General features: G+C 40.8%; 1 protein-coding gene across 1 annotated transcript in view; it reads left to right on the top strand.

The window, feature by feature from the left end:
- The first annotated feature begins 7,062 nt into the window (after window positions 1-7,062).
- The window catches only part of GPRIN3 (GPRIN family member 3), a 66,936-nt gene continuing 50,864 nt past the window's right edge, over window positions 7,063-23,134 (top strand). Inside the window, exon 1 of the mRNA XM_040966514.1 lies at window positions 7,063-7,173. The gene's annotated coding sequence lies outside the window, so the exon portion shown is untranslated. The remainder of the gene's footprint in view (window positions 7,174-23,134) is intronic.

Raw genomic sequence — 23,134 nt, 5'->3', positions numbered from 1 at the left:
TTACAGAATAAAACAATTAAAAGAAAACTCAGCATCCTGCTTAAATACCAATATAAAATCATCTGAAAAAGTCAAGAGGCAATCCAACTTATAACAGATATACAAATAAACAAAATCTCTAGCAATAACAACGTGAAAAAAAAAACCTCTCCAATGAAACACACGAAGCAACAGTTGAAGAAATTGCAAAAAACACACAAAAAATTGAAAAGACATCAAAGAACTGATATTGCTAAAATGAATACCATCTAAAGTAACCTACATATTCAATTCAATATCTACCAAAATACAAATAAAATTCTGAAAAGAATAAGAAAATATTTCTAACATTCATAGGAAGCCATGAAAAAAACCAAATATCCAAAGTAGTTTCACAAAAAAAAAGGAGACATTACATTATTAGACTTCAAAATTGATTACATAACTTTGTAATCAAAATAGAATGGCAATGGCATAGAAATTGCCATACAGACCATTGGCACAAAACAGGGATGCTAGAAGTATGCTCTTATGTCTTTGACAAACGTGTCAAGAATACATCCCAGGGAAGAGTCAACTTCTTCTATGAATGTGCTGGGGAGATTGGATATTCATATGCAGAAGAATCAAACCAGATCACTGGTCCTCATCATGTACAATAATCAACTAATGAACTAAAGATATAAAGGGAAGTTCTGAAGTTGTGAAGCTACTGAAGAAAATGGGGAAAATATTTCAGGACCTCAAAAGCACAAGAAACAGAAATTTTTTTTAAAAGTCAACTGGAATCATATTAAACCAAGAAATCTCAACACAACAAAGAAAACAATAACACAATGAAGAGACAGCCTACAAAAAAGGAGAAAATATTCTCAAACAACTCAGAAAATATTAACAAGGGGTTAATATCTAGAATACATAACCCAATAATAATAAAACAAACAAAAACATTCTGATCTCAAAAACAGATGCTATGACTTAAACAGGATTTGCTCTCAAACATATGCAAGACTTTCACCTTCGAAGTCATAAGCTGACAGTATCATGTGAGTGGAAACCCAATCCAATTATGTTGCTTGGTCAATAGACCTTGTGAGAGGTCACTAAGTCACAGAAGGCATGCTCTATAAGGGAAGCTTTCACCAGGGGATTGGTTATAAGAGACCGAATTGGTTCTAGAACTATCTCTGCTTCCTGGATTGTCAGGTGATCTTTCCTGCATCACAGCCCATCCTTTTCCATCACCACATTTGTGAGAGCTCTTAACTAAGGGGACCACCCAGTCTTGGACTTGGGCATTCGAAACTGTGAGATACATAAACCTATTTTATTTATCAGGTTTGTTTTCTCAATCTTTTTCTTTGTAGTAACAAAATGCTGATTAATACAACAGGCAATTAAACTAAACAGACATTTCTCAAAAGGAAGCATACAAATAACCATGGGTACATTACAATACGATCATCAGAGTCCAGCACGAATGCTCAGTTGGCTAAAATCCTCCCCTTCAAGTGCCAGGATCCTATATGGGTGCTGGTTTGTGCCCCAATTGTTCCACTTCCCATCCAGTTCCCTGTTTGTGGTACATGAAAGCAGTGGAGAATGGCCTAAGTCCTAGGGACCTTGTACAACCATGTGGTGGTCCTGAAAGAAGCTCCAGGCTTCTGGCTTTGGATTGGCTCAGCTCCTGCCATTGTGGGCACTTAGGGAGTAAACCATAGGATAAAAGACTTTTCTCTCTGTCTCTCCTTCTCTCTATAAATATGCCTTTCCAATAAAAATAAAGCTTTTTAAAAAATATGAACATAACTAGCCATCAAGGGACATACAAACCAGAACCACCATGAGCTATCACCTAATTCCAGGTAGAATAGCTATCATCAAAAAGATAAAAGATAATAAGTTCTAGCAAAGATGTCGATAAAGAGACATCTTTCACACTGTTGATAGGAATGTACATTGGGACAGCTGTTGTGGAAAATGGTAGAGACATAGGACATGAAATGATTCTTCCAAAGAGATAGTTGCACTCCCATCATTAATTGAAATGCTATTCAGGATAGCCAAGAAATGGAAGCCTTCTAAGTGCTTATCAACAGATGGATACATAAACAAAATGCGGTATAATACAATTAGACCAATATTCAGCCATAAAAAGGATGAAATCAGCATAGCAAAGGAAACATCTGTACTCCCATGTAGACCATGACTCAATACTTTTAGTTTGTCCACAAGGTCATAAAATCATCACAATTATCTAATTTTAGAACATTCTGTGCCCCCAAAAGAAATTTCATGCTATGAGGAAAGGACATTTCAGGAAGGGGTGGAATAGACTACCAGTTAGCAATACAAATCAATCTATAATGTTGAGGAAAATTTACCCGCATGTCATCAAGAGCACTACCGCATGAATGGAAAACGTGTTTAAGAGCAGCACAAGATGAGGACATAGGGCTTGCTGTGATTTGAGTGTCTATTATCCAATCAGTTAAACAAGCCTACAGTAAGAGTATTCTCAATGGAGAACATGTAAACACTTGCCAAAATAACATTGATTAAATATATAATGGAGGCCCAGAGCAATAGTCCAGTGGCTAAAGTCCTCGCCCTGAATGCGTCAAGATCCCATACAAGTGCCAGTTCTAATCTTGGCAGCCCCACTTCCCATTGAGTTTTTTGCTTGTCACCTGGGAAAGCAGCTGAGAACAGTCCTCAGAAAATTTGGGACCCTGCACCAGTGTGGGAGACACAGAAGAAGCTCCTGGCTTCAGATTGGCTCAGCTTCAGCCATTGCAACCACTTGGGGAGTGAATCAGCAGATGGAAGATCTTCCTCTCTGTCTCTCCACCTCTCTATATATCTGACTTTCCAACAAAAATAAACAAATTTTGGAATAGGAAGCATGACCTCAAAAATATGATGCTGGAGTAGGCCACAGAAGTTTAAAGAGAAATGAGGAGACGGGAAAAAAGACAATAAAGAACGAGGAGAGAAAGACACAGAGAGAATAGACCTATTGCTAATGGGAGAGAAGGAGGAAGGGAAAGAGAAAGAAAAGGAGGAGGAAATGAACGAGACAGGAAGAAAAACAAGGAACCTTACTTACAATAGGCTTAGCATGTTCTTTCAAAATCCCAAGGTTTTAGAGTAGCATCAGAATGGACCTTAATAAAAGATGTCAGTATTTCTCCACTGATTCTCCATGAAACACATCGTTGTCAGATAGTCATACATCCCACCTTCCTTCTCCCAACCAACAAGAATTGGGACCAACAAGATGCTTAAATTAAAAAAAAAAAAATCCAAGCCAGACCAGTTCTCATGCTAAGGGCTTGCTTTCAAAGATTCCCAGAGTCACATAGAGACCAAATTACGGCCTATGTATGACTAGTTGGTGAAAGAGAGTTCTGGAAGCATTTTATCTTTGGGGGGTGGGGATTGAAGTTCTTTATTTTTCACCAGGACTCTTTTCTCTCTGTCTTGAGTGTGGTTTGAAAAGATACGAGTGTTGGAAAGATGACAGTCATCGTGTAACCATGTAATGACAGATCTATTGAAGGTCTAGAACTAGACATTACGCAAGGATATAAAAGGAACAGAAGTTTGGCCCAGCATGATAGCCTGGTGGCTGAATCCTCTCCTTGCAAGCCCAGGGATCCCGTAAAGGCACCGGTTCATACCACATCTGCTCCAGTTCTCATCTAGCTTGGGAAAGCAGTAGAGGATAGCCCAAAGGTTTGGGACCCTGTACTCGTGTGGAAGACCTGGAGGAAGCTCCTGGCTTCAGATTAGCTCAGCCCCAGCCATTACAGCCACTTGGGGAGTGAAACCAGCGGATAGAAGATCTTTCTGTCTCTTTTCTCTGTATATCTGCCTTTCCAATAAAAATAAATAAATCTTAAAAAAAAAAAAAAGCAGCAGAAGTTATGGTCCCTGAACCTAAAGTGCTTGTAATTTCAAGTCTCAAGACAGGCACATGAATTAACTTGAGAACAACTACAATGCAACTTACAGTACTGCTTGGTGCCAAATAATGCGGAGCTAATGGCAACCCTCCAGAATCCACTATGGATAATTTGATCCTGCCAATACTCCTTGCCAATCCTGTTAAACCGATGAGGTTTTTAGGAAAGATGTGACATTTAGAAGGATTCTCTAATTCTTATAAATATATTGCTGCTGCTGTTTAAATCTCACAATTTTCACCAAAAAAAAAAAAAAAAAAAAGAGAGAGAGAGAAAGAAACACAACATTGAAAAAAACACTGTGCTGAACACTAGGTTGTAGTCTGAATAAAACCACCTTATAGCCAGGGGACACTGAGAATCTCACTTAAACATCTGGGATTTTGGTTCTTTAGTTTGTTAGTTGGGAAAATGATTCATTCACCAAATATTGACCAAACACTTAGTGTTGGAAACTATTTTTTAGAACATAGAGAAATAGCAGGGAACAAATGAGACAAATATATACATATTTTATAACTATAAAAATATGTATGTGACACATCAAGCTATAGTCAAAAATGCAACAGAAAAACATAAAGCATGGTTAGGAGTATACAAAACGTGGCAGGCAGGCACAGCCAGAAAGTACTAGTTTTTAGAGAGGGAAATGTGTGTTTTGTGTGTGTGCACACATGTGTACAATTGTCTGCTTGTTTGGAAGGAAAGAAAAGGCAAGTAATTAATAACATATAAAATGTAGTTGGCGGATAACTCAATACGGTGTGAACATAAGGTATAATTATGATTGTTATTACTGAGGATTAAGTTTAACCTCTTTAGCGTGACATTTAAGATCCATTCACACAACCTGCCAACCTACCTCTCCAACTTTCTCCTGTATAAATTTAATTTTCAAATGGAGATGTTTCCATTCATCTAATCTATTGGCTAAATAACCACATGACATTTTACATCCTTCCATTATCTCTTCTGTGACAATCCTTAAGATTTCGTTTTTCGTGATTTTTCCACCCCAATTAAATGATAAATTTGGGTAGGTCAGACTGTATAAGTGCCTTGAGCATAAATGTGTCAATGACATATACTGTTTGTTTTCACCCTGTATTGCTGTTTGCTATTACCCTGAAATCTTGCATTCTTTTTGCAATTTGATGTAAGCTTAATTTCACATGAGTTTTTAATCACCTTATTGATCCTGGAACTTTATATTGTTGAGGAGCAGAATTTCTTAAACTTGTTGTTTAAGAAGGTTCCCCACCACCTCCACCCCTGCCCAGAGCCTTCCGATGAGAAGCAGCGTCCTGGATGGCCCTTTTCTTTTGATATTAAAGTATCTGTTTTCACACTTTTGACTTTCAGAGGTGAAAGAGATAGTGGTGTTTGGAGCAATTTATCATAACAGCCATAGGAAACTAATGTGGTCAGGTGATAAACCAGGCCTGAAGTAGACATCTAGCAGACTCCAGCCTCAATTTCAGCTATATTCATTGCATAATCTCAGGAAAACTATTCCGTTTTCCTAGAATATGAAATCCTGCCTCCCTTGTAGCATTGTAATACAGAGGGATAAAACTATTCTTGTGAGTATCTTGCAAAGTGTCCTATGCTAAGTAGACATCAATCGCAAAATTGTGGGTTACAGTTTTGTTAATAAGGTGAAAGACTTGGGGGGGGGGGGGGAAAGGCATATATCCTTAGCATTCTGAGGCTCTAAATATCACGCCATGACCACTCCCACAATCATAACGATGCTTTAGAAATTGTTTAGTACCAGAAAGGCCACCCAGGGCACCTGCTCCAAACTTCCAGACCAGCAACAGTGAACACTGCTAACGCCTTTGTAGCATTCTTAGCTCAAGAGCCAAGTCACATCTTTAGCTTCTTAACCCAATCACCAAAGCTCACAAACAAGATACATTTAAGCCCCTGAGCTAGTGGCTGAAAGAGCTTGGTGTCTGCCAGCAGCATGGTCCTCAGTAGAGTGCTTTCCGGAAATGCATGTTCTCAGGCCCACCTCACTCCCCCCACCCCCCATCCCTAGACCTACTGAGTTGAACGAGACTCCTGGACCAGTCCTGTGCAACGGCTGGGAAGATAGATTTGGGGATGGTTTGAATCCCAACTGCATCAAGCAATACGTGGAAATCATCTAAGCTTTCCTATCCACCCAGTGAAGATCCAACTCTCTTTACAACGCCTCCACTGGCTGTTGTGACAAGGACAGAGGCTGCTAGAAAGGCATTTTTGCATGTGCCTGCCAACAAATGTCGTTAATGATAGTTCTTGTTGTGGTGTGTTTTACACCACCCACCACTGCTAACCTTACTACTCGTCCATTCACCGCGCCCAGCTGGGATCCTTTCCAAACCCATCCATGCCCATGGGGGTGGCGAGTAGTTGTGGGCGGCAAAAGGACAGACACACTGCCTGCAATGGCATCTTAGGATACGCAGGATTCTGCACGTTTGGCAGCCCAAGTGCAACATCGGGCGGGTGAGTGGGTGGTCTCCTTGCTTACAGCTCATCTCTGCACGTGGCTATGTTAGAAGCCACGGGCTGAAAGTCTAGACTCAGCCTTCAGGCTGGTGACACGAAGGAGGGAGCAGGGGTATTGGCTCTGGGTCCCTTGGCCGGCTTTCACGAGCCGCTTCTTAACTTCGTCTTTGCTCTCCTCGCCGCAGACCCGCGAACCGTCCATACCCTGGCCAGTCCCTGCTGGTGCAAACACTTTTCCTCCTCTCTGGGGAATAAGGAAAGGGGGGAAAGGGGAGAGAAGGGGTTCGGTGTGGGCAAGGCTAGAGCCTCCCTCTCCCTCCCACCCCGCGCAACCCCCAAGCTTGCAACCGCTTGCGAAGCCGCAGCCCTGGTTGGGCAGCACTGGACAGACGGGCGCCTCCCGGGCCTGACGGATGAGCCACCGGGCACGTGAACTCCCACCTCCAAATTGGCCCAGCGCCGGGCGGCGGCGCCTGCAGCGGCGCGCCGGGGGCAGCCGCGTCCCCGCCCCGCCGGCGCGCGCCGCCTCCGCTTTTTGCATAGTAATTTCAGTTCCTGGTCTCCCCGAGCTCGCTCACCCGCTCGCCGGAGCAGGACAGCCAGTCGAGGCCTTACCGAGCCCGCGGTGCGGCGCCCGGAGAGCCGGCGCCCGGGAGATGCGACGCGAAGACCTCGCCACAGCGCAGGCAGTGGCCCCGCTGCCCCCGCGAGAAGCCGGCCCGAGCAGGTAGGCGACCTGCGGCCGCGGGAGGAGACGCCCCCCGCGCCACTCCGCCCGGCGGCCGGCCCCCGGGAGGCGAGCGTGGCGGTGTGCGCCGCCCCGGTGGGGAGGGATTTGGTCGTAAGGTTTTGCCTGGGGATCCTGTGCCTGTTGCTCTGGTCCCCGTCCCATCCTGCGCTCCAGGAGGGGCGGTCTTCCTTGCAGGTGATGGATTTCTCTGCAAGGTCATTGCTCCCTGAACCTCTGGACGTGAAGGTAAATGGGGAAGACGCCAGCTGCCCCTTGAAAAGGCTTATAATCAGTGGGATCTGCACCATGATAATACCCTAACAGAGGCGTGAGTGTGTGTGTGGCATTCTCTTATTTTCTCATACTATTTCCTTTGAGGTCAAAAATACTATAGTCGGTGTAATAGATATGCATTTATATGTGTGTGTGCGTTTCTAGACACATGCAGATATATTTCCACATGCAGTTTTTCTGGAGGTAGCCAAAGGAAGAGCGGGCAGAGACTGATAAAGAGAAATGATTGCAGAGACCTGTTCGGTGGCTTAGAGGTGAACTTTGGAGCGACATTAAATCAGCGTGGAACCTCAAGGGGAAGAGGTTTCTGGGGAGAGAATTTTTTTCCCCAAAAAAGGGCTAGAGATGGTCAGCCAGTACACACAGCAGATTTTCACGCTATCCAGGCAGATGGAAAAGATGTAGGCAAAATTTCAGACGCAACAATGGACACTGGGAGGGAGTGCGGAGGAGGGGTCCATGATCCACAGTGGCAAGTGAATTTGGGGTGCTGGGAAGGCAGCAAATCCAGATCAGGTTTCAGGGCCTCCTGGAGGGTCCTGGGGGGAATCACTGCCTGTGGTGTTAGCAGTTCAAGGTTAAGGTGAATGTTCAGAAGGTAGCCCAGGGAGGCGCAGGGAGAGGGAGGACTTGGAGGGGGTGGGAAGAGAGCTCTGAGTGGACACACAAGAAGCAGAAGCAGCCACCTTTTATAAAGGTCTCTTCTTTCTCCTGTGCAAGCAGAACTTGGATCTGCTCCATCTAAACATTTCTCAGAATACATCCGTGGAAGATCTGCTGGTCCATGTTTTCTTTTTTTTTTTTTCTTTTCCTTTATTTAATTTTTTGTTTTTTGTTATTATTGCAAGAAATCTGGGTCATGGTGGGACCAGAAGAAACTGTTTACAACACAGCAAGATTTGGAGAGAGTTGATGAAGGCTTAGCTTCATGAAATATTTACACATCTCTTGCGTGGGTTTTTTGTTTGCTCTTGTTGGTGCTGCTGCATATTTTACTTTGATAATGCTTTGAGAGTGCTTCTCCCGAATGTGCCTATTTTCCAGTTAGAAACTAGCCTTTCTTTTCCATTGTGCTCGCCGTTGGCTGCCCTGAGTAACAATTGTGGAAATAAAGAATACATGAGTCACAGCACAAAGAAGAAAATCTTCTCGGTTGCTATCCCCGAATGGCACTCGAAGCTGATTGCTCTTTGGAACGAGCACCCCACAGAACATGGGTTCAGCTTTTGTGCATGTGTGTGTCTGTATGTGTTGAGTAGGGGGACTAGGTGATGGATTCATAAACAGAAAAAAAAAAAATATGCAGCCATTGCTGCTGCAAGCCCAGAGGTGTTACCACTGACTTATTATGGATCAGCAGAAGAGTTCATGGAGAGTCCTGCACCGTGTGTTGTGGTGTGTTGTGGAGGTCAGGCTTTGTCTGGTCGTTGATGAGACTTCTGTGAACACGGCGGGTAGAAATGGCAAGTGCCTCAGCCCTGGAGGAAGTGGAGGAGGAAAGCACTGTATGAATCAGACCGGACTCAAGTGGAGGGGAGGTGGATTCCAACTAGCTGTTTTGAAACTTTAGTGTTTTAATTACCTCAAAAGACTGGCCCAATGTACTCTAGCATTTGTTCCTGCAACATTTTCTTGATTATGATTCTCATGCACTTAAAAGCACATATATTTAGATCCAAAGACGCTTCCTTGCAGCTACCAGGGAAACACTAAAATATTTATTGCAACAATCACAAAAGCATCAAGGACTGGCTTCAGAAGGTGAGGGCCGAGTCCAACCCCAGACCGCATGCAGGCTGCTTCTCAGCAGCAGCTGCTTCTCCTCGTTCATGCATTTATTCATTCATTCACTTGTTCATTCATGCATTCAACATCCGCGTGTGTTTATACTGAACCAGATGTGGTCCTGGATTGTGAAATGGAAGAATGAACACAATAGTCTCAGCCTACCGATTTTAGGAGGGAGACAGGCAGGAAACAGCAAGTGAAGTGGTGTGACAAGGAGCTGAGAAAGCCAGCCTGTGGAAGTGATGAGGACATGGAAAGTGTCCCCGGGCCCTAAAGGCTGAGAGGAAAGCCTGTGGAGAGATGGTGAGGCATTCCTAAAACCAGCACCAAAACATGCAGAATCCCAAGAAAACAAGTAGGTGTGAGTGGTTGAGGAACTCAGAGTAAAAAAGGTGGAAGGAGTAAGCTGGAGAGGCAAGTGATTGACACTCATAAGCTCGTGTCCAGAGACGTCCCACCTCGACTGGCCAGCAGATCCTTGAATGTGCAGAAGCAACAAGGATGCAAATTTCCTGAGGCTGTGGTTCAAATTCTTCAAATAGCCATCTCTCACATCTTCATTTCCAATAGCCTGGTTAGAAGGAAGAGCCATCCTAATTCTCTGTGCCTCAGTGCCTTCATCCGTGAGTTTTATTGCTCATTTTTGCATGTTGTGAAAATAAAGAAAAGAATGGAGATTTGAGCTTTATAGAAAATCATGAAATCTTATTTTTGTGAGAACATTGCTCAGGACAAAGGGATGAAAAGAAATAGATCTATCTATCTATCTATCTATCTATCTATATATATATATATATATATATGTGTGTGTGTGTGTGTGTGTATACTTATAAGTATATGTATACCCCAAGTGCTTATTGTCCCAGGTGAGTCCAAAATCAAATGCATGATGATCTGGTCTGAACACCTGAATGAGCAAACCAGTAACTCAGGAAAAAGGATTCAAGAGAGCTCAAGGGCCACAGTTAATTATTAAATTTCTTTTTCCAATGAGAAAAAAAATAGAGTAATCCAAAAAGGATCAATAAGTGCCCTTCTGGAATTGTACTTTTCAAACCACATATCCCAAATACTGTGAAGTCCATCTGGGGAGTCTAATCAGCAGGTTCATTTATGAATATCAAGTAGCTCAGAAAAGCAGCATATAAAGGATGAGTGAGCATTGCACACGGAGCCTCTAAAGCTTTGTTTATATGAATGTGTGTCCACTGGACTGAAATGGGAAGTACATATCTTATATCATGTCCTAAAAAGTCCAAAAGCTCCTGCTGGATATGATACAAAGACATGCCCCCAGTTTGCAAAACACCAAGGGTTGACAAAGAAATATGAGGTACGCACACGTGTGCAATTTTATGAGTAGCATAATTGTCTCATTGGAAAAGGCAAGACTGGTGGCTTCCCAAGGCAGAGAGCAAGATCTGGAAGGGCTGGGGGAGCAGATGGGATGTGAGCTGATTTGTGGAATACAGCTGGGTGGGGTAGGGGTGGGGTCATGAAGAAGGGATCATGATACAGAAAGCAGCAAAGAATGAGGGAGAATCTCTGGTTTAAGAATCATAATAGGAATTGCTTCTCAGCCTTTTGGCTAACACCAAGTGAAGAATCACATGGGAAAAAAGAGCATCAAGTCAGAGGGAGGAAGTCACACTGGAGTTTCTATTTAGACTGGAATACTATTCATGTTGTTTATTTTTCAATAAACGTCAGTGTGTATATTTAAAGTATATAGCATGATGTTATGAGATATATAGATTGTAAAATCTTTACTACAGTGAAACAAGTAAATATGTTTGTCATTTCCTGTAGTAACCCATTCTCTCACTCCTTTGCCTGCAAGAAATGCCTGTTCATTTGAACAAGATACTTACTACAATATGCTTTTATTAACTATATAGTACAGTACATTAAATCTTTACACTTAGACATCCTACAAATCTGCTTTGTATACTAAACCTCAATCTCCCTGTTTCCTCTCTACATCTGCCCTTCCCCCAACACACACACACACACACGAATAACCACTATTTTATTATGCTTATTTGATTTTTTTCTATCACTGTTCACTTCCTACTCATTTTATATCTAAGATTTCATTTCCTACTACTGCAACTTTCAGAAAATCTAGCCAGCTTGGCCATAACATCATAAATCTGTCATTTCCTGTCAGTTTTTTAATTTCTCTTGCAAGAATCTACTGGTTGGGCTTTTTGAACGTGATGACTGAACTATTAAAATTATGGGATACGCTACGTTTTGGCATGATTATTTCATGTGCACAACACAGCTATGGTCACTGACTGGTCAGGCGATTGTGACCAATTCAGCAAACACTTCCCTTAACTTCATTGCATTGCTTCTCCTGAGAACCCAGTGTGGGCACAGGCAGCTCCAGGAAGATGAAAAGAATCATGTGTAGCCATCCATTCCGGAAGGAAGGGCGACAGCCACCGGGGCTTCTCATTTTCAGTTGTTTTGTGATGTGACCGTCATTTTGGCTACATGTTTATTTTTTCTGATTTTTATCTATTTTACTGGAAAGACAAAGAGAAATTCTGCACTGATTTATTTCTCAAATGTCTATAACAGCCAGGACTGGGCCAAGTAGATGCTGGGAGCCAATAACTCAATCCAGATCTCCCACAGAGGTGGCGGGGACCAAGTGAACTAACACCTGCTTGAACTAACACCTGCTTCCCTCCAGGGTGAACGTTAGCAGGGGGCTGGAATTAGAACTACCAGAACTACCGCTAGGCTCCAGTTCCTGCACTAGGATACAGGATGTGGGCATACCAAAGCAGGTCTTAATTTTTAACAGCTCAGCCAATGTCCACTACAGTTAAATGTTCAATTACATTAATATGCATCTCTAGGAACTAACATCATTGAGTTTTACTGTGACTTAATAGTGATTTTTTTAAAAGAAGGAATTTGAGAAGAAAATCTTACTTGTGTTTCTGATGGTGGACTTTTTTAGTTCTTATTTCATTTCCTCCAGAATAAAACAATATTTTGATATCAACACCCCCTAGTGTATAGTTATACCTCTAGCCAGGAAACAATGACAGTTAAATGGGACCCAGCATTCTGAATGAGTTCATTTGGAGTATAAATATGGGCATTCACTTTTTTTTCTTTCTTTCCTTCTTTGCTTCCTTCCTTCCTTCCTTCTTCCTTCTTCTTCTTCTTTTAAATCAAAATGAGAGGCCTCCTCCTCTCTCATCTTCTTTTCCACATCAGAATGTTTAGATTCCTAGTACTTTTATACAAAACTCTGGAATAAAATAGACATTTGGAAGAAACTTTTAAGTTCAAAAGATATTTATTGATTTTCATAGGGAAATATGTATACTCTTACATTCTAAATTACTTATAAGCTTGATCGCCAGTGGTACCATTTTTCACACTTTTTAACTAGACATATTGGAGTTGGCAACACAGCAATCAGCTTCCTAATTTTTTCATGTTTGTAATTAGATTGCCGATTTTATTTTGAAGCTCACCGTCTGATTGGAACCCAAATTATTTTCTTCAGGCAGAAATAACTGACCCTTGGCTGGAAGGTTAAATGCAATGACTTCTTGAATTCTAATCAGAATCTAGATCTGAAGGTGGAGCTTAGGAAATTTTTTTTTCAGATCCCAAAGGAATTCCAATAGTCAGCTTTAGAACCCCCTGCTTAATCATGCTTTTATTTACAAGAGGAGTCCTAAGGAAGTTAATAATTTGCCACAAGTCACTGTTGGAGCTGGGCTAGAACCTACAATTTCTCTTTCTTGCCCTGCACTGAGTCTACACCCACAGCAGGTCCAACATTGAGAATCAGTTTACTTATTTGAAGGCATAATTACACAGAAAGAGAGGAAAAACCAGAGACAGACACACACACACACACACACACACACACACACAGAAAAAGTGAGCAAGTTAGTGAGAGCAATCTTCCATCAGCTGCTCCTACTCAAAAAAGTCTACACTGGCTGTGGATGGACCAGGACAAGCAGGGCTCAGATGCTTGGGCCATCTTCCACTGCTTTCCCAACAGAAAGCTGCATTGGAAATAGAGCAACCAGCACTTAAAAGGGCACTCATATGGGACCTGGCATCACAGGCACGCAAGCTTAACCCGTTGAGCCATCAGGCCAGTCCCAGTAAAGCTTTTCTAAATTGTTCATCAAATACAGTGGCTTCCGTTTCTGTCCCCAAGAAGCTGATATGGTTAAATTGTGTTGATCAGTTTGCTCATCTCAGACAACATATTTGTATTGGCCTTTACATACCTACTTTCCCCTCACGTCTTTTAAAAATGTTAGTTCTTGGATCCTAAGCAGATTGCTAGGGAACAGTAATTTGGTCAGTATGCACAGCCCTGTAACACACAGAGAATCAAGAAAACCCTGAAGAAAAATACTGGAAGCTGGCAGTAAAACCCATTAAGTCACAGGCGTCTCCAGGGATTTGGGCACTGCTGCTCGTTCAGTAAGGAGACAACTGGACAGAGATCTCCAAAGCCCCTAAAATATCACATTTGCATCAAACAAGAAAATTCTATTTAAACATAAATTGCAAACAATCCATTTCCCCTAGTTGATGGGAAATAATCAAAATGCTTTACTCAGTGATGGGAAACAGCCTTACTTGTCCTGAAAAATCATGTCATGTGAACCTGCCAAGGCAACCTCAGGCAAGACTTGAAATTCAATAAATCTATAGCAAGCTAATTTTTAAGGTGATAATTTTGTATGGCCCACAAATGATGTTATAAATATTCACATGGCCCTTGGCAGAGGAAAAAAATGTTAATTGACACATTCTTGATAGTTTTTCAGGAGTATTGATTTCTAAGTAGCCTAAAATTAAAATCACTATGTTGCTTTTATAGGAGGCTCTTCTCTTTGCTTAAAGCATAATTTTTGTCAAATTAAATACATGCTAACTATAGTTTCTGAGTAATCTGAGCATTGCTATTTTTTTGTTTCATTTGTTGATGAAGATTTTTCTACAGTGCCCATGTGTCTGACTTGATGAGTACAATATGCCAGATATTATCAGGATTTGGAATTTTGCATGGTCTATGGGTTTTTGTTCTAAACTATGGCTGTGTAGGACAGAGATGCAAAATAAAATGTGGACAATTTTTTTTTCATATTTTTCTTCCTTTATGTGGCATAGATGTAATTTCTCATATGCTTTTAAAAATAGTTGTATAAAAATGTAGAAGACGTGTTGTTCATTATGATCTCCAATTCGTTGGTGCTTGGTTTTTGTGCTTATTAAGAAATTGTTTGAAATTCTCACTCCTTGCTCTAAATGAGTTGCTCGATGCACTCAAAACATGGCTTCTAACTCCATTAGTTCAGCAAACCCTCCATGTGCGAAAGTCTCTTGTGTATAATGTGCATTTTAAATTTATACTTAGCTGTGTTGTTCTTTAAGCATGCCTTCCTTTGGATTATTCTATGAATTATTTCTCCTTCAAAAAGTGCAGGTGAAATTGCAGCAAATAGAACTCTAGCTGTTACTCTGAATTTTAATCAGAGCCAAGGTTAGTAAATGAGTGTATGCTTTTCCTCCTGAATCCTTGGGTGAGTTAAATTGCTAATGACAAATGGGTGTGGAAGAGTTGTCTTGTTTTCACGTCAAATATGTTCTGAGTGCAGTCAGAGTGGCAATCTGTCAGCTTCAGGGTCTGGGGTGTGGCTCTGATGAAGAGAGTGAAAATGCTTGCAATCTCCTTTCTCATGGGGATGTTTCTGCTCATCATTTACAGAGTCTCAGAGCAAAAGGCAGCTTTGTCATAAGTAGCTGAGAGCCCTGGTACACACCTCATCTCCTGGCTGCAGCTCAGGCTTGGGACATAGGTAACGTAAAAACTCAGGAAACCATGCCCCACAGATATTTATTTTTATTTTTTATTAGGCCAAATCTAAGATTCAAAAAGTGTATTCTATCATAAATGTAAAAAGTATTTATACTCTAGGATGGAGCTGAACAGCAGCCTGTATCACCTCTTTAATTCACTGCAGTCCCCACCTCTCCCTGTTGTCTCCCTGACAGTGTAAATTCTTCGAGGTTAAGTATACACAACAGCTTCCCTTCTTTGCCTTGCTTATCTCACCCCTGGAGTCACTGAGTTTACAAAATCTACTTGAGTTCCCAAATGCCATGATGGTACTCAGGAACCTGATACATCTGTATGAAATGGAGAGAATTACAGATAAGCCATAGTGAGAATCTAAAAAGGTCCCATCATATATATATATATATGATATATATGATGGAAACTTTATTTGTATAGTTAAATACTTATACTACTTTATATTATGTTACTTTATATTATATATATGCTTTATATTATATCATATTACTTAATACATGAAGTTATATTACATATTATATATAGTTATATACAAAAGATAAATATATAACTTTATATACATATAATTTCATATATAAATATATATCAACTTCCTTTTATTATATATTATATGTGTATATATATATATATATGTAGGTATATATTCCACAGTTTACAAACGGAGTTGAACTTGGCTGACAGCCACAGAATAGCAGAGCTTTTCATTTGTCTACTTGCTTGCTTGTACTTGACTGTATTATAAGTGCAAACTAAAAATATTAACAGTTTTAACTGATCTGTTCTCTTTAAAGACTCATGCCTAACATTTTGCATTAAATTGCTTTATTTAGTTTCCTTCCTTCCTTCCTTCCTTCCTTCTTTCTTTCTTTCTTTGGCTCACTCCTGAATGCCTGCAAAGGTCTGTGGATAGGAATGGCTGAAGCTAAGAGCTAGTAACTCAGTCCCCATCTCCCTTGTGGGTGGCACAATCCCACTTACTTGAGCCATTGCTGCTGCCTCTCAAGGTTCACGTTAGCAAGAACCTGGAGTTAGAAGCAGAGCTGAGACTCAAACTGAGTCACATCCATGTAGGTGTATGTCTCAACCAGCATTTAAACTGATAGGCCAAACTCGCATTCCTTGTCTTTCCTATTTTGAAATGCACTGTGTTTGTGTTCTGTGTACAACTTTTGACAAGGACACCTACCCTGCAGAGCATCCTGCAAGCCTGAAGCATACCTGATCTTTCCATTCTTGGTGCATTCCATTTCTTAGGCCCCACAGCTGAGATCAGTGCTCACGAGTTCCACTGACTCATATCCCATTTGGTGGTTCCGTCTGTGCAGCTAAGCAGCACTCACTGAATGACAACACATAACTGCACCGACAGTCCATCTCTGGAGCTGGTCAGCTCGTCAGGCAGCCTGGCCAGGATAGTAGGTGGAATCTCTCTGTAAAGGTGGATAATGTTGAGGTGACGGCCTTAGGGTTGGTTTCTTAACATTGCAAATGAAGACAAATGCCCTAAGAGAGGAGCTGGAAAAGCCATGCAGACCATCAGTACAAAAGCTGTCTCCATAGTTCTCTGAAATTGCTCATTCTTTCTCAACTTCTGCTGCTTTCCTTCCTCATGCATACTGCATACCGCCCCCTCACCATGCCTCCTACTTTACTTCTAAAAACATCCTCTCATCTAATTATTAATCCTTAAGTGTCGGTGCCTCAATAGCTTCACTCCAAAAGACAGGGCTGAGAATAGCATCATTTGAAGGTAGCAGAGGACACAGTGCTAGAGCAATTCTGCTTGCTTCGGAAGGAGAGGCATTGGCTTGCAGTGCTATGGCCCAATGCTTAAGTGCCAGGCATTGTAGCACTTGACGTGTATTGATAATATATCAGAAACTCTAGGCACTAAAAATCTTTAGGGATAAAATGACCTTTTTTTTCTTATTGATTTTGATATAACCCAAATTTAGTTTTATTGAGACTTCTATGCTCTTTGAAGAAATATTCTATTTGGTTGTTATTCTGATGCGTATCTAATGTCAGATTTTTTTTCTTGAAGATCATCCCTCTGTTGTTTATGGAGGTTGAGTGATAAGGCTACAAGTCTCAAAGATGTTAAAAGTAAATAACCAGAGCGGGACTGAAATCAGTTGCTTCTGTTTTGCAAATTATGTAAAAGCCCCTGTCTTAAGGAAGGTGGGTTCTCTGGATCTCTTAATAAATCTGCACTGAGCACTTAATATTTATGTTAAATTTTATGCGATGACTGAGCGAATCATAGTCTGAACTCTCAAATAATGCCCAGATCACTTAAATAGCTAAAATTCTGAATGGACAGAGTTCAGCCAAGTTAGAATGGGCCCGTTTGCTGCTCAGGATCTTGGGGAATCCCCAAGTTACCTAACAACCAGAATCACTCATCCCTCTCCATCCGGCTCCCCCTGGCCTGCAGCCTCCTTCCTGTTCTCCCCTGCAAGCCAGCTTTATTTCCGTTTCTCCCTTTCAGCTTCACCACCTGCTTGCCACACCTGGTTCCTTTCTTAGCAAGACCAAGCTAGGGGAAATCTTCCTGTCTTATACTCACTGCTTCATGTTGTAGAAAACCAAAGCACTGACACATGTATTTCCAATTTATTATGATGCAAATATAGAGGGGCCACAGTGGGCACAGAAGGGACAAATGTAGGTGGGGAACAGATGACTGTTGGTGTCTGCTGCTGCCTGCTCCTTCGCTCTGGGAAATCTCTCCCTTGTGAGCACACCAGAACCCCAATATAACTGCGTTCCTCCTTTTTTGTTCCTTAGTCAAGAAAACATACACAAGTGCAATGGGTAAGACTGACATTATTGTGGAAATAACTTTATTATCAAGATTGGGATAACTGACACTAGAGAAAATTGCACTAAATTATTCCTTTGAGAAATCATTTGCTGTCATGGGTGCTTTATCATCGCTTGTAAATCGGCGCTAGTATGCACTGGTGTACTTTAAGGCTGTTTAAGGGTCACTGCTTTAGAACATTGCTTAGCCACTCACAGATCATGTTTACTTTTGGAGGAAAATCTTAAATCAGATCGTTAATGTGGGATGAGTCCCTATCTAGGGTACCAGGAATAACTGGCTGTTTCTAGGGCTCCTTTGCCAAATACCCCATGCCTTTTTCTGTGGCGCTTTGTGTCCTAAAAAAGTGTTCATTGTGCTTGTTCAATCTGCCACTCTGTAGTTACAACCCTGAGAGTTCAAGAAGTAGTTCACAACCTTGGAGTACAAATGACCCCACCTCTGTGTATTTACAGTGGTGGGGAAGGGAACGCCCAGGCCTTGTAGTTCACAGGATAGATACTGAGAGAAGTGGTGGGAGGTGGGGAGGCATTGTGACCCAGTAGGTGAAGTCACTTCTTGAAATGCCTACCTCCAAAGTCAGAGTCCCAGTTTGACTCCTGGCTGCTCTATTTCTGATGCCGCTTCCTGCTCATGTATTCTGGAGGCAGCAGATGTTGTTTCAGGGGCTTGGTCCCTGCCACCCTGCCATCCATGTGGGAGACCCAAATGGAGTTCTAAACTCCTGGCTTCAACCAGCTCCCAGTCTGATGCTTACAACCCCGCAGGAAATGAACTAACAATTGAAAGATCTCTGTCCCTCTGTAACCCTTTCAAGTAGATGGAAAAGTTAATAGGGGAAAAAAAATAATTAGAATTTTTAAGAGAGCTAAGACGGCACTTCATTTGATACTGAGCAGCCAAGAACGAAGGCCTACTAAACACAAGCCAAGAGTACAAAATTCAATAGTAGGGGAACAGAGATTGAAAAGGACCGCTTGGCTCTGACCTGGTCCTAGAGCATAGAAAACAAAGTGCTATACGTTGAAGTTTACAAAGCTGCTTTTCTAGGGTAGTGGATGAGGAACAGGCTACAGATTTGCATAACTCTTTCAGAACTTCCTTCTTTAGGTTTCCCAGCATGTGACATCTTACTGAATCTGTTTCTCACTTAAACTAATCTATCAGATTTGTGCTATAATTTTCCTTATTCTGGAAATGAACAAGTTTAATGCCTTGTGCACGGTCCTCCCCATGCCGTCACTGCCGACACTGTGTGTGAACCCCCAAGGCCATGACCTCACCCCCTGCTACTTGGCCATTGTTGATAATTTCAAATAAATTATAAACACAGGATCAAAATGTGAGGAATAGGCAGGATTTTATGGACTGCATTCTTTTAACTTAGGTTTTACTTTGCATTACCTCACAAAAAAAGAGAAAGCTTCTGAATCAGCGCTAAGACATGCTCTTTTCAATAAACAGAGTCAGCTTAAAGACAGGCATTTTCATTAAAATTGGAAATCATCATACAGACAAATCAGCAAACAGGATTTTTTAAAGGAAATATCCCAGTGACACATATGTTCAACCCCCAGCATCTCTTTCTTTCTCAAAAGCAAAGCCAAGTACATTTCATGGGGTCACGTGCAGAAGCACACACACTTACACTGGAAAACCCAGGCATGTGTCTTTGTTTAACTCTGCCTTTGGACTTTGGACTCAGAAACTATTTATAGAGCTAGTGTTTCCGTGATTGATGTGTTAAACATAGACATTCATTTACTTATGAAATCTAAGCAATTCCTTATTATAGCTTACAGTTAAGTGTTCTAGTTGCAGAATGACTGAATTTTAAAAACAAGCTAATCTATTCATAGGGAGCCCATTTGAGATTAATTCTTTCTTAAAACTGTAGTTCTTAAGAGTTAATGTTTCTTCATAGGCTTTGAAAGTTATACCTATGTCTGTGCACTTTGAAGATGACAATCAACTAATTTTTTAAAAGCCCCAATTTCTGCTTCATATTTTTGTTTTAAAGTCCTTTACAAGCGAATTTTTTTCCCTTTTGCATTTTTAATGTGTTAACTTGTGATGTATTAAGACAGAAAAAGTTCCTATCTCCTGGTTTCCATCTCATGGTTCATTCCTCAAACACCCACGATAGCCAGGGCTGGGATGGAGCTGAAGCCAGGAGCTGGTACTCAGTTCTAGCCTCCAACATTAGCAGCAAGGGCCTCAGCTCCATGTCATGACCACTGCCTCCCAATGCTCCATTAACAAGAAACTGGACTCAGGATCCAGTGCCAAGACTAAAATCCAGGCACTGAGAGGTGGGACATGAACAACTTAACTGCTAGGCTAGACACCCATCCTGAACTTTTTTTCTTAAAAATGTTGACAGAAATCACTGAAGACATCAGTCTGAGTACTGGACTGCTGTCATCCATCTGGAATGCCTTTGCATCTTGTGACATTTCAAAACTCAGATTCTTTGTTCCAAAGGCAGCATTGCTTATCAAAGGTGAATTTCCAGCAATGATGTGTGGGTTGGTCTTAAGTAGTCACAAGTTTATATTTATTTTAGTAAATATGAATTTATTTGAATATTCAAAACAAATTTAAAATATGCTTTTTAATGTGTTAAGAAAAACATGTAACTGCCGGGTAAACATATGATTTTACAAATCTCATTTCTTAGGAGTAGAATAATGTTTTCAATTAGAGCAACTAAAGTCAGTTCATTGGAGAACATTAAGTTTTCAAAAATGAATAAGAAGCACATAAACACTAACCATGAGTCATGCATGAATGCCACCATCTTTTAGGATGGAGCAAAAAGTCATGTCATCTTTACATAAGACTCCTCATGTTAGCTTTAGAAATAAGATAGCTGGTCCAGAAATCCCTAAGACCATTTTCAGCTCTAATGCCTTCCTTTTTTGTTTTTGTAACAGTCTCACATTTTTATTTCTTATTTTTGGGCACATTTTCCAGATTATAGATGTCTTTGTCCTGTTTGGGGCCTTAGTGAGAACCTTCTTATCTCTTGCCCTCATCACTAACACTATGCCTTCATTCATTTATAAAGATACTTATCACAGAATGCCTTAGTACTTGGTTTGCACCCCAGCCATGTGAAAACTGCCAAACTCTTGACCTCTGACTTCTGTGTAAATATGTCAGCAATTCACACTGAGGTCAAAACCCTTCAGAGTCCTGTAATCTTCTCTTTATAAACTTCCTGGAAGACTACTGTATCTTCAATTGAAAGTCTTTTCAAACAAAACACATTTTTAAGGCTCATATTTAACATTGTTTAGAGTTTGCTACAAATCCTGAATAAGATTATATATGATGGGAAAAGGTCTGTTTGCATCTCACAACTACAAGCATCTTATTCTTGAATAATTTTGCATATGGATACAAAAAAAGAAAGCTAGCACTTTCATGATTTTAGGGTAGATGTTTGTGTAATTTTGATTAGTGAGAAATTTTTATAATTCTGAGTCAAATGATACATCTGACGTGTCAAGTTTTTTAAAAGTCAGCCACACTGAAGGAAAAATCAAGTTTCAATAGTGCTTGCTATTATGTACCCACGAGCAGGTGGTTAAGGTGTAGATATTGGTATGATTATTTTTTTCTGGAAAATTTGTCCTTCAGAAACCTTGCTAAAAATGTTTATAAGCACTTGTGTAAGGTGAGCACAGATTGTCACAAACATCTGTATATCTCTTTAATACAAGCTAGCAACTTATGAGACTGGGTTGTTTTTTTCATTTGTTTGTTTTGGTTTGGTTTGTTTTTTTGTTTGTTTGTTTTTGGTTTTTTTTGCCAGTCAGCTTTTTTTTCTTTCTTTCTATTTTTTAAAATTTCATTTCATTTTATGACACAGTTTTATAGGTTCTGGGATTCCCCAACCCCGTCTCATGCTCTCCCCCCATGGTGGATTCCTCCACCTTGTTGCAGTATTACAGTTCAAATCCAGTCATGATTCCTTCATTGCAAGCATGTACCATGCACAGAGTCCAGCATCTTATTGTCCAGATAAATTCAATGGTTTCTTGGGGAGACCATCTCTGGTCTGAAAGTAGAGCTGGCAGAATATCATCCCGTCCAATGAAAAGCCACAACATACCATCTACAACAATTTACAACACTACGGAATTAATTGACATGGTACTGAGCAACCAACATACCAGAAAATGCAAGTTCTTATTCACATCCTTTGACTACTTCATTGACATTTCAATTTTAGTTTATACACAACCAGCTGCTATACACCTTAAAATAGCTATAAGGTACTATTCAGCTGTCTCATGTCTGTTTTCATTTTTATATTTAGCAGTTTATAGTATTGAAGCATAATTTTTACTGAACTTGGTGAATTTTAGGCTAGTCCAAACTGGCTTATAACTCTAATAGGGCATATGTCAACAGTTGAGGTACAGAACAGTTTTAGCAGGGGTGTGCAGAGAAATCTTCAATACCTTGGTGAGGAGTAACTAATCTTTGCGTCCTACCTAGTAATGTATATTTGAGTCCAAGCTGACCGTTTCCTATATGGTTCTAAGCTTTCCTTTTTGTTCTTTGTCTATGTAATCTAATTTTCTCAGGGGCGACGGGGGACCTCCAGAGTGACCCTGATGGTCTTTGCAAGAGAGGGTGGGGATCCATAGTTGGAACTAAGTAAGGACCAGAGAAAGCTCCCCCCTACCCCCCGAGCCCTGAAGCAAGTTTACTGTTCTTCTGTTTCTGAGGTCCGCTCAGGGCTCCCGGAGACTAGGTTGTATGGGTGAGTAGTGCCGAAAAAGATTAGCTGTGGTTTCCTGCTCAAGATTCTATAGACTAGTGAGAAAAACAGAAGGGGATGTAGTTAGCTGAGGTTACTTGGTGGCACGTGGGTGCTAGTTTTCTTTTTTGTAAAAAGACAGGAAATTGAAATGTGTTCTTTCCCTAATTCACATTATATCTTATATATGGGAAGATTAAAAAATGAAAAGTTACATCCTTACTCTTAGGAACCACAAAATCTTAAGTAAAATATTAAGAATGTAAGAAGAGGTGAAAGCTCTTTTGATAATATTTATTCACTCTAAATGTATATACACTGTGATTAAAAATTGATTAGCAATGATTATTTTCAAAGTTTTAATGCTTGTATGTTATCATGCAAATGTATAACTTCC

This window comes from Ochotona curzoniae, unplaced genomic scaffold (assembly GCF_017591425.1).
Source record: "Ochotona curzoniae isolate NIBS_2020 unplaced genomic scaffold, NIBS_Ocur_1.0 scaffold_4506, whole genome shotgun sequence".
In the NCBI taxonomy this organism is placed as follows: domain Eukaryota; kingdom Metazoa; phylum Chordata; class Mammalia; order Lagomorpha; family Ochotonidae; genus Ochotona; species Ochotona curzoniae.
The sequence above is the reverse complement of the archived record's forward strand: the minus strand, read 5'-3'. Positions and strand labels throughout refer to the sequence as shown.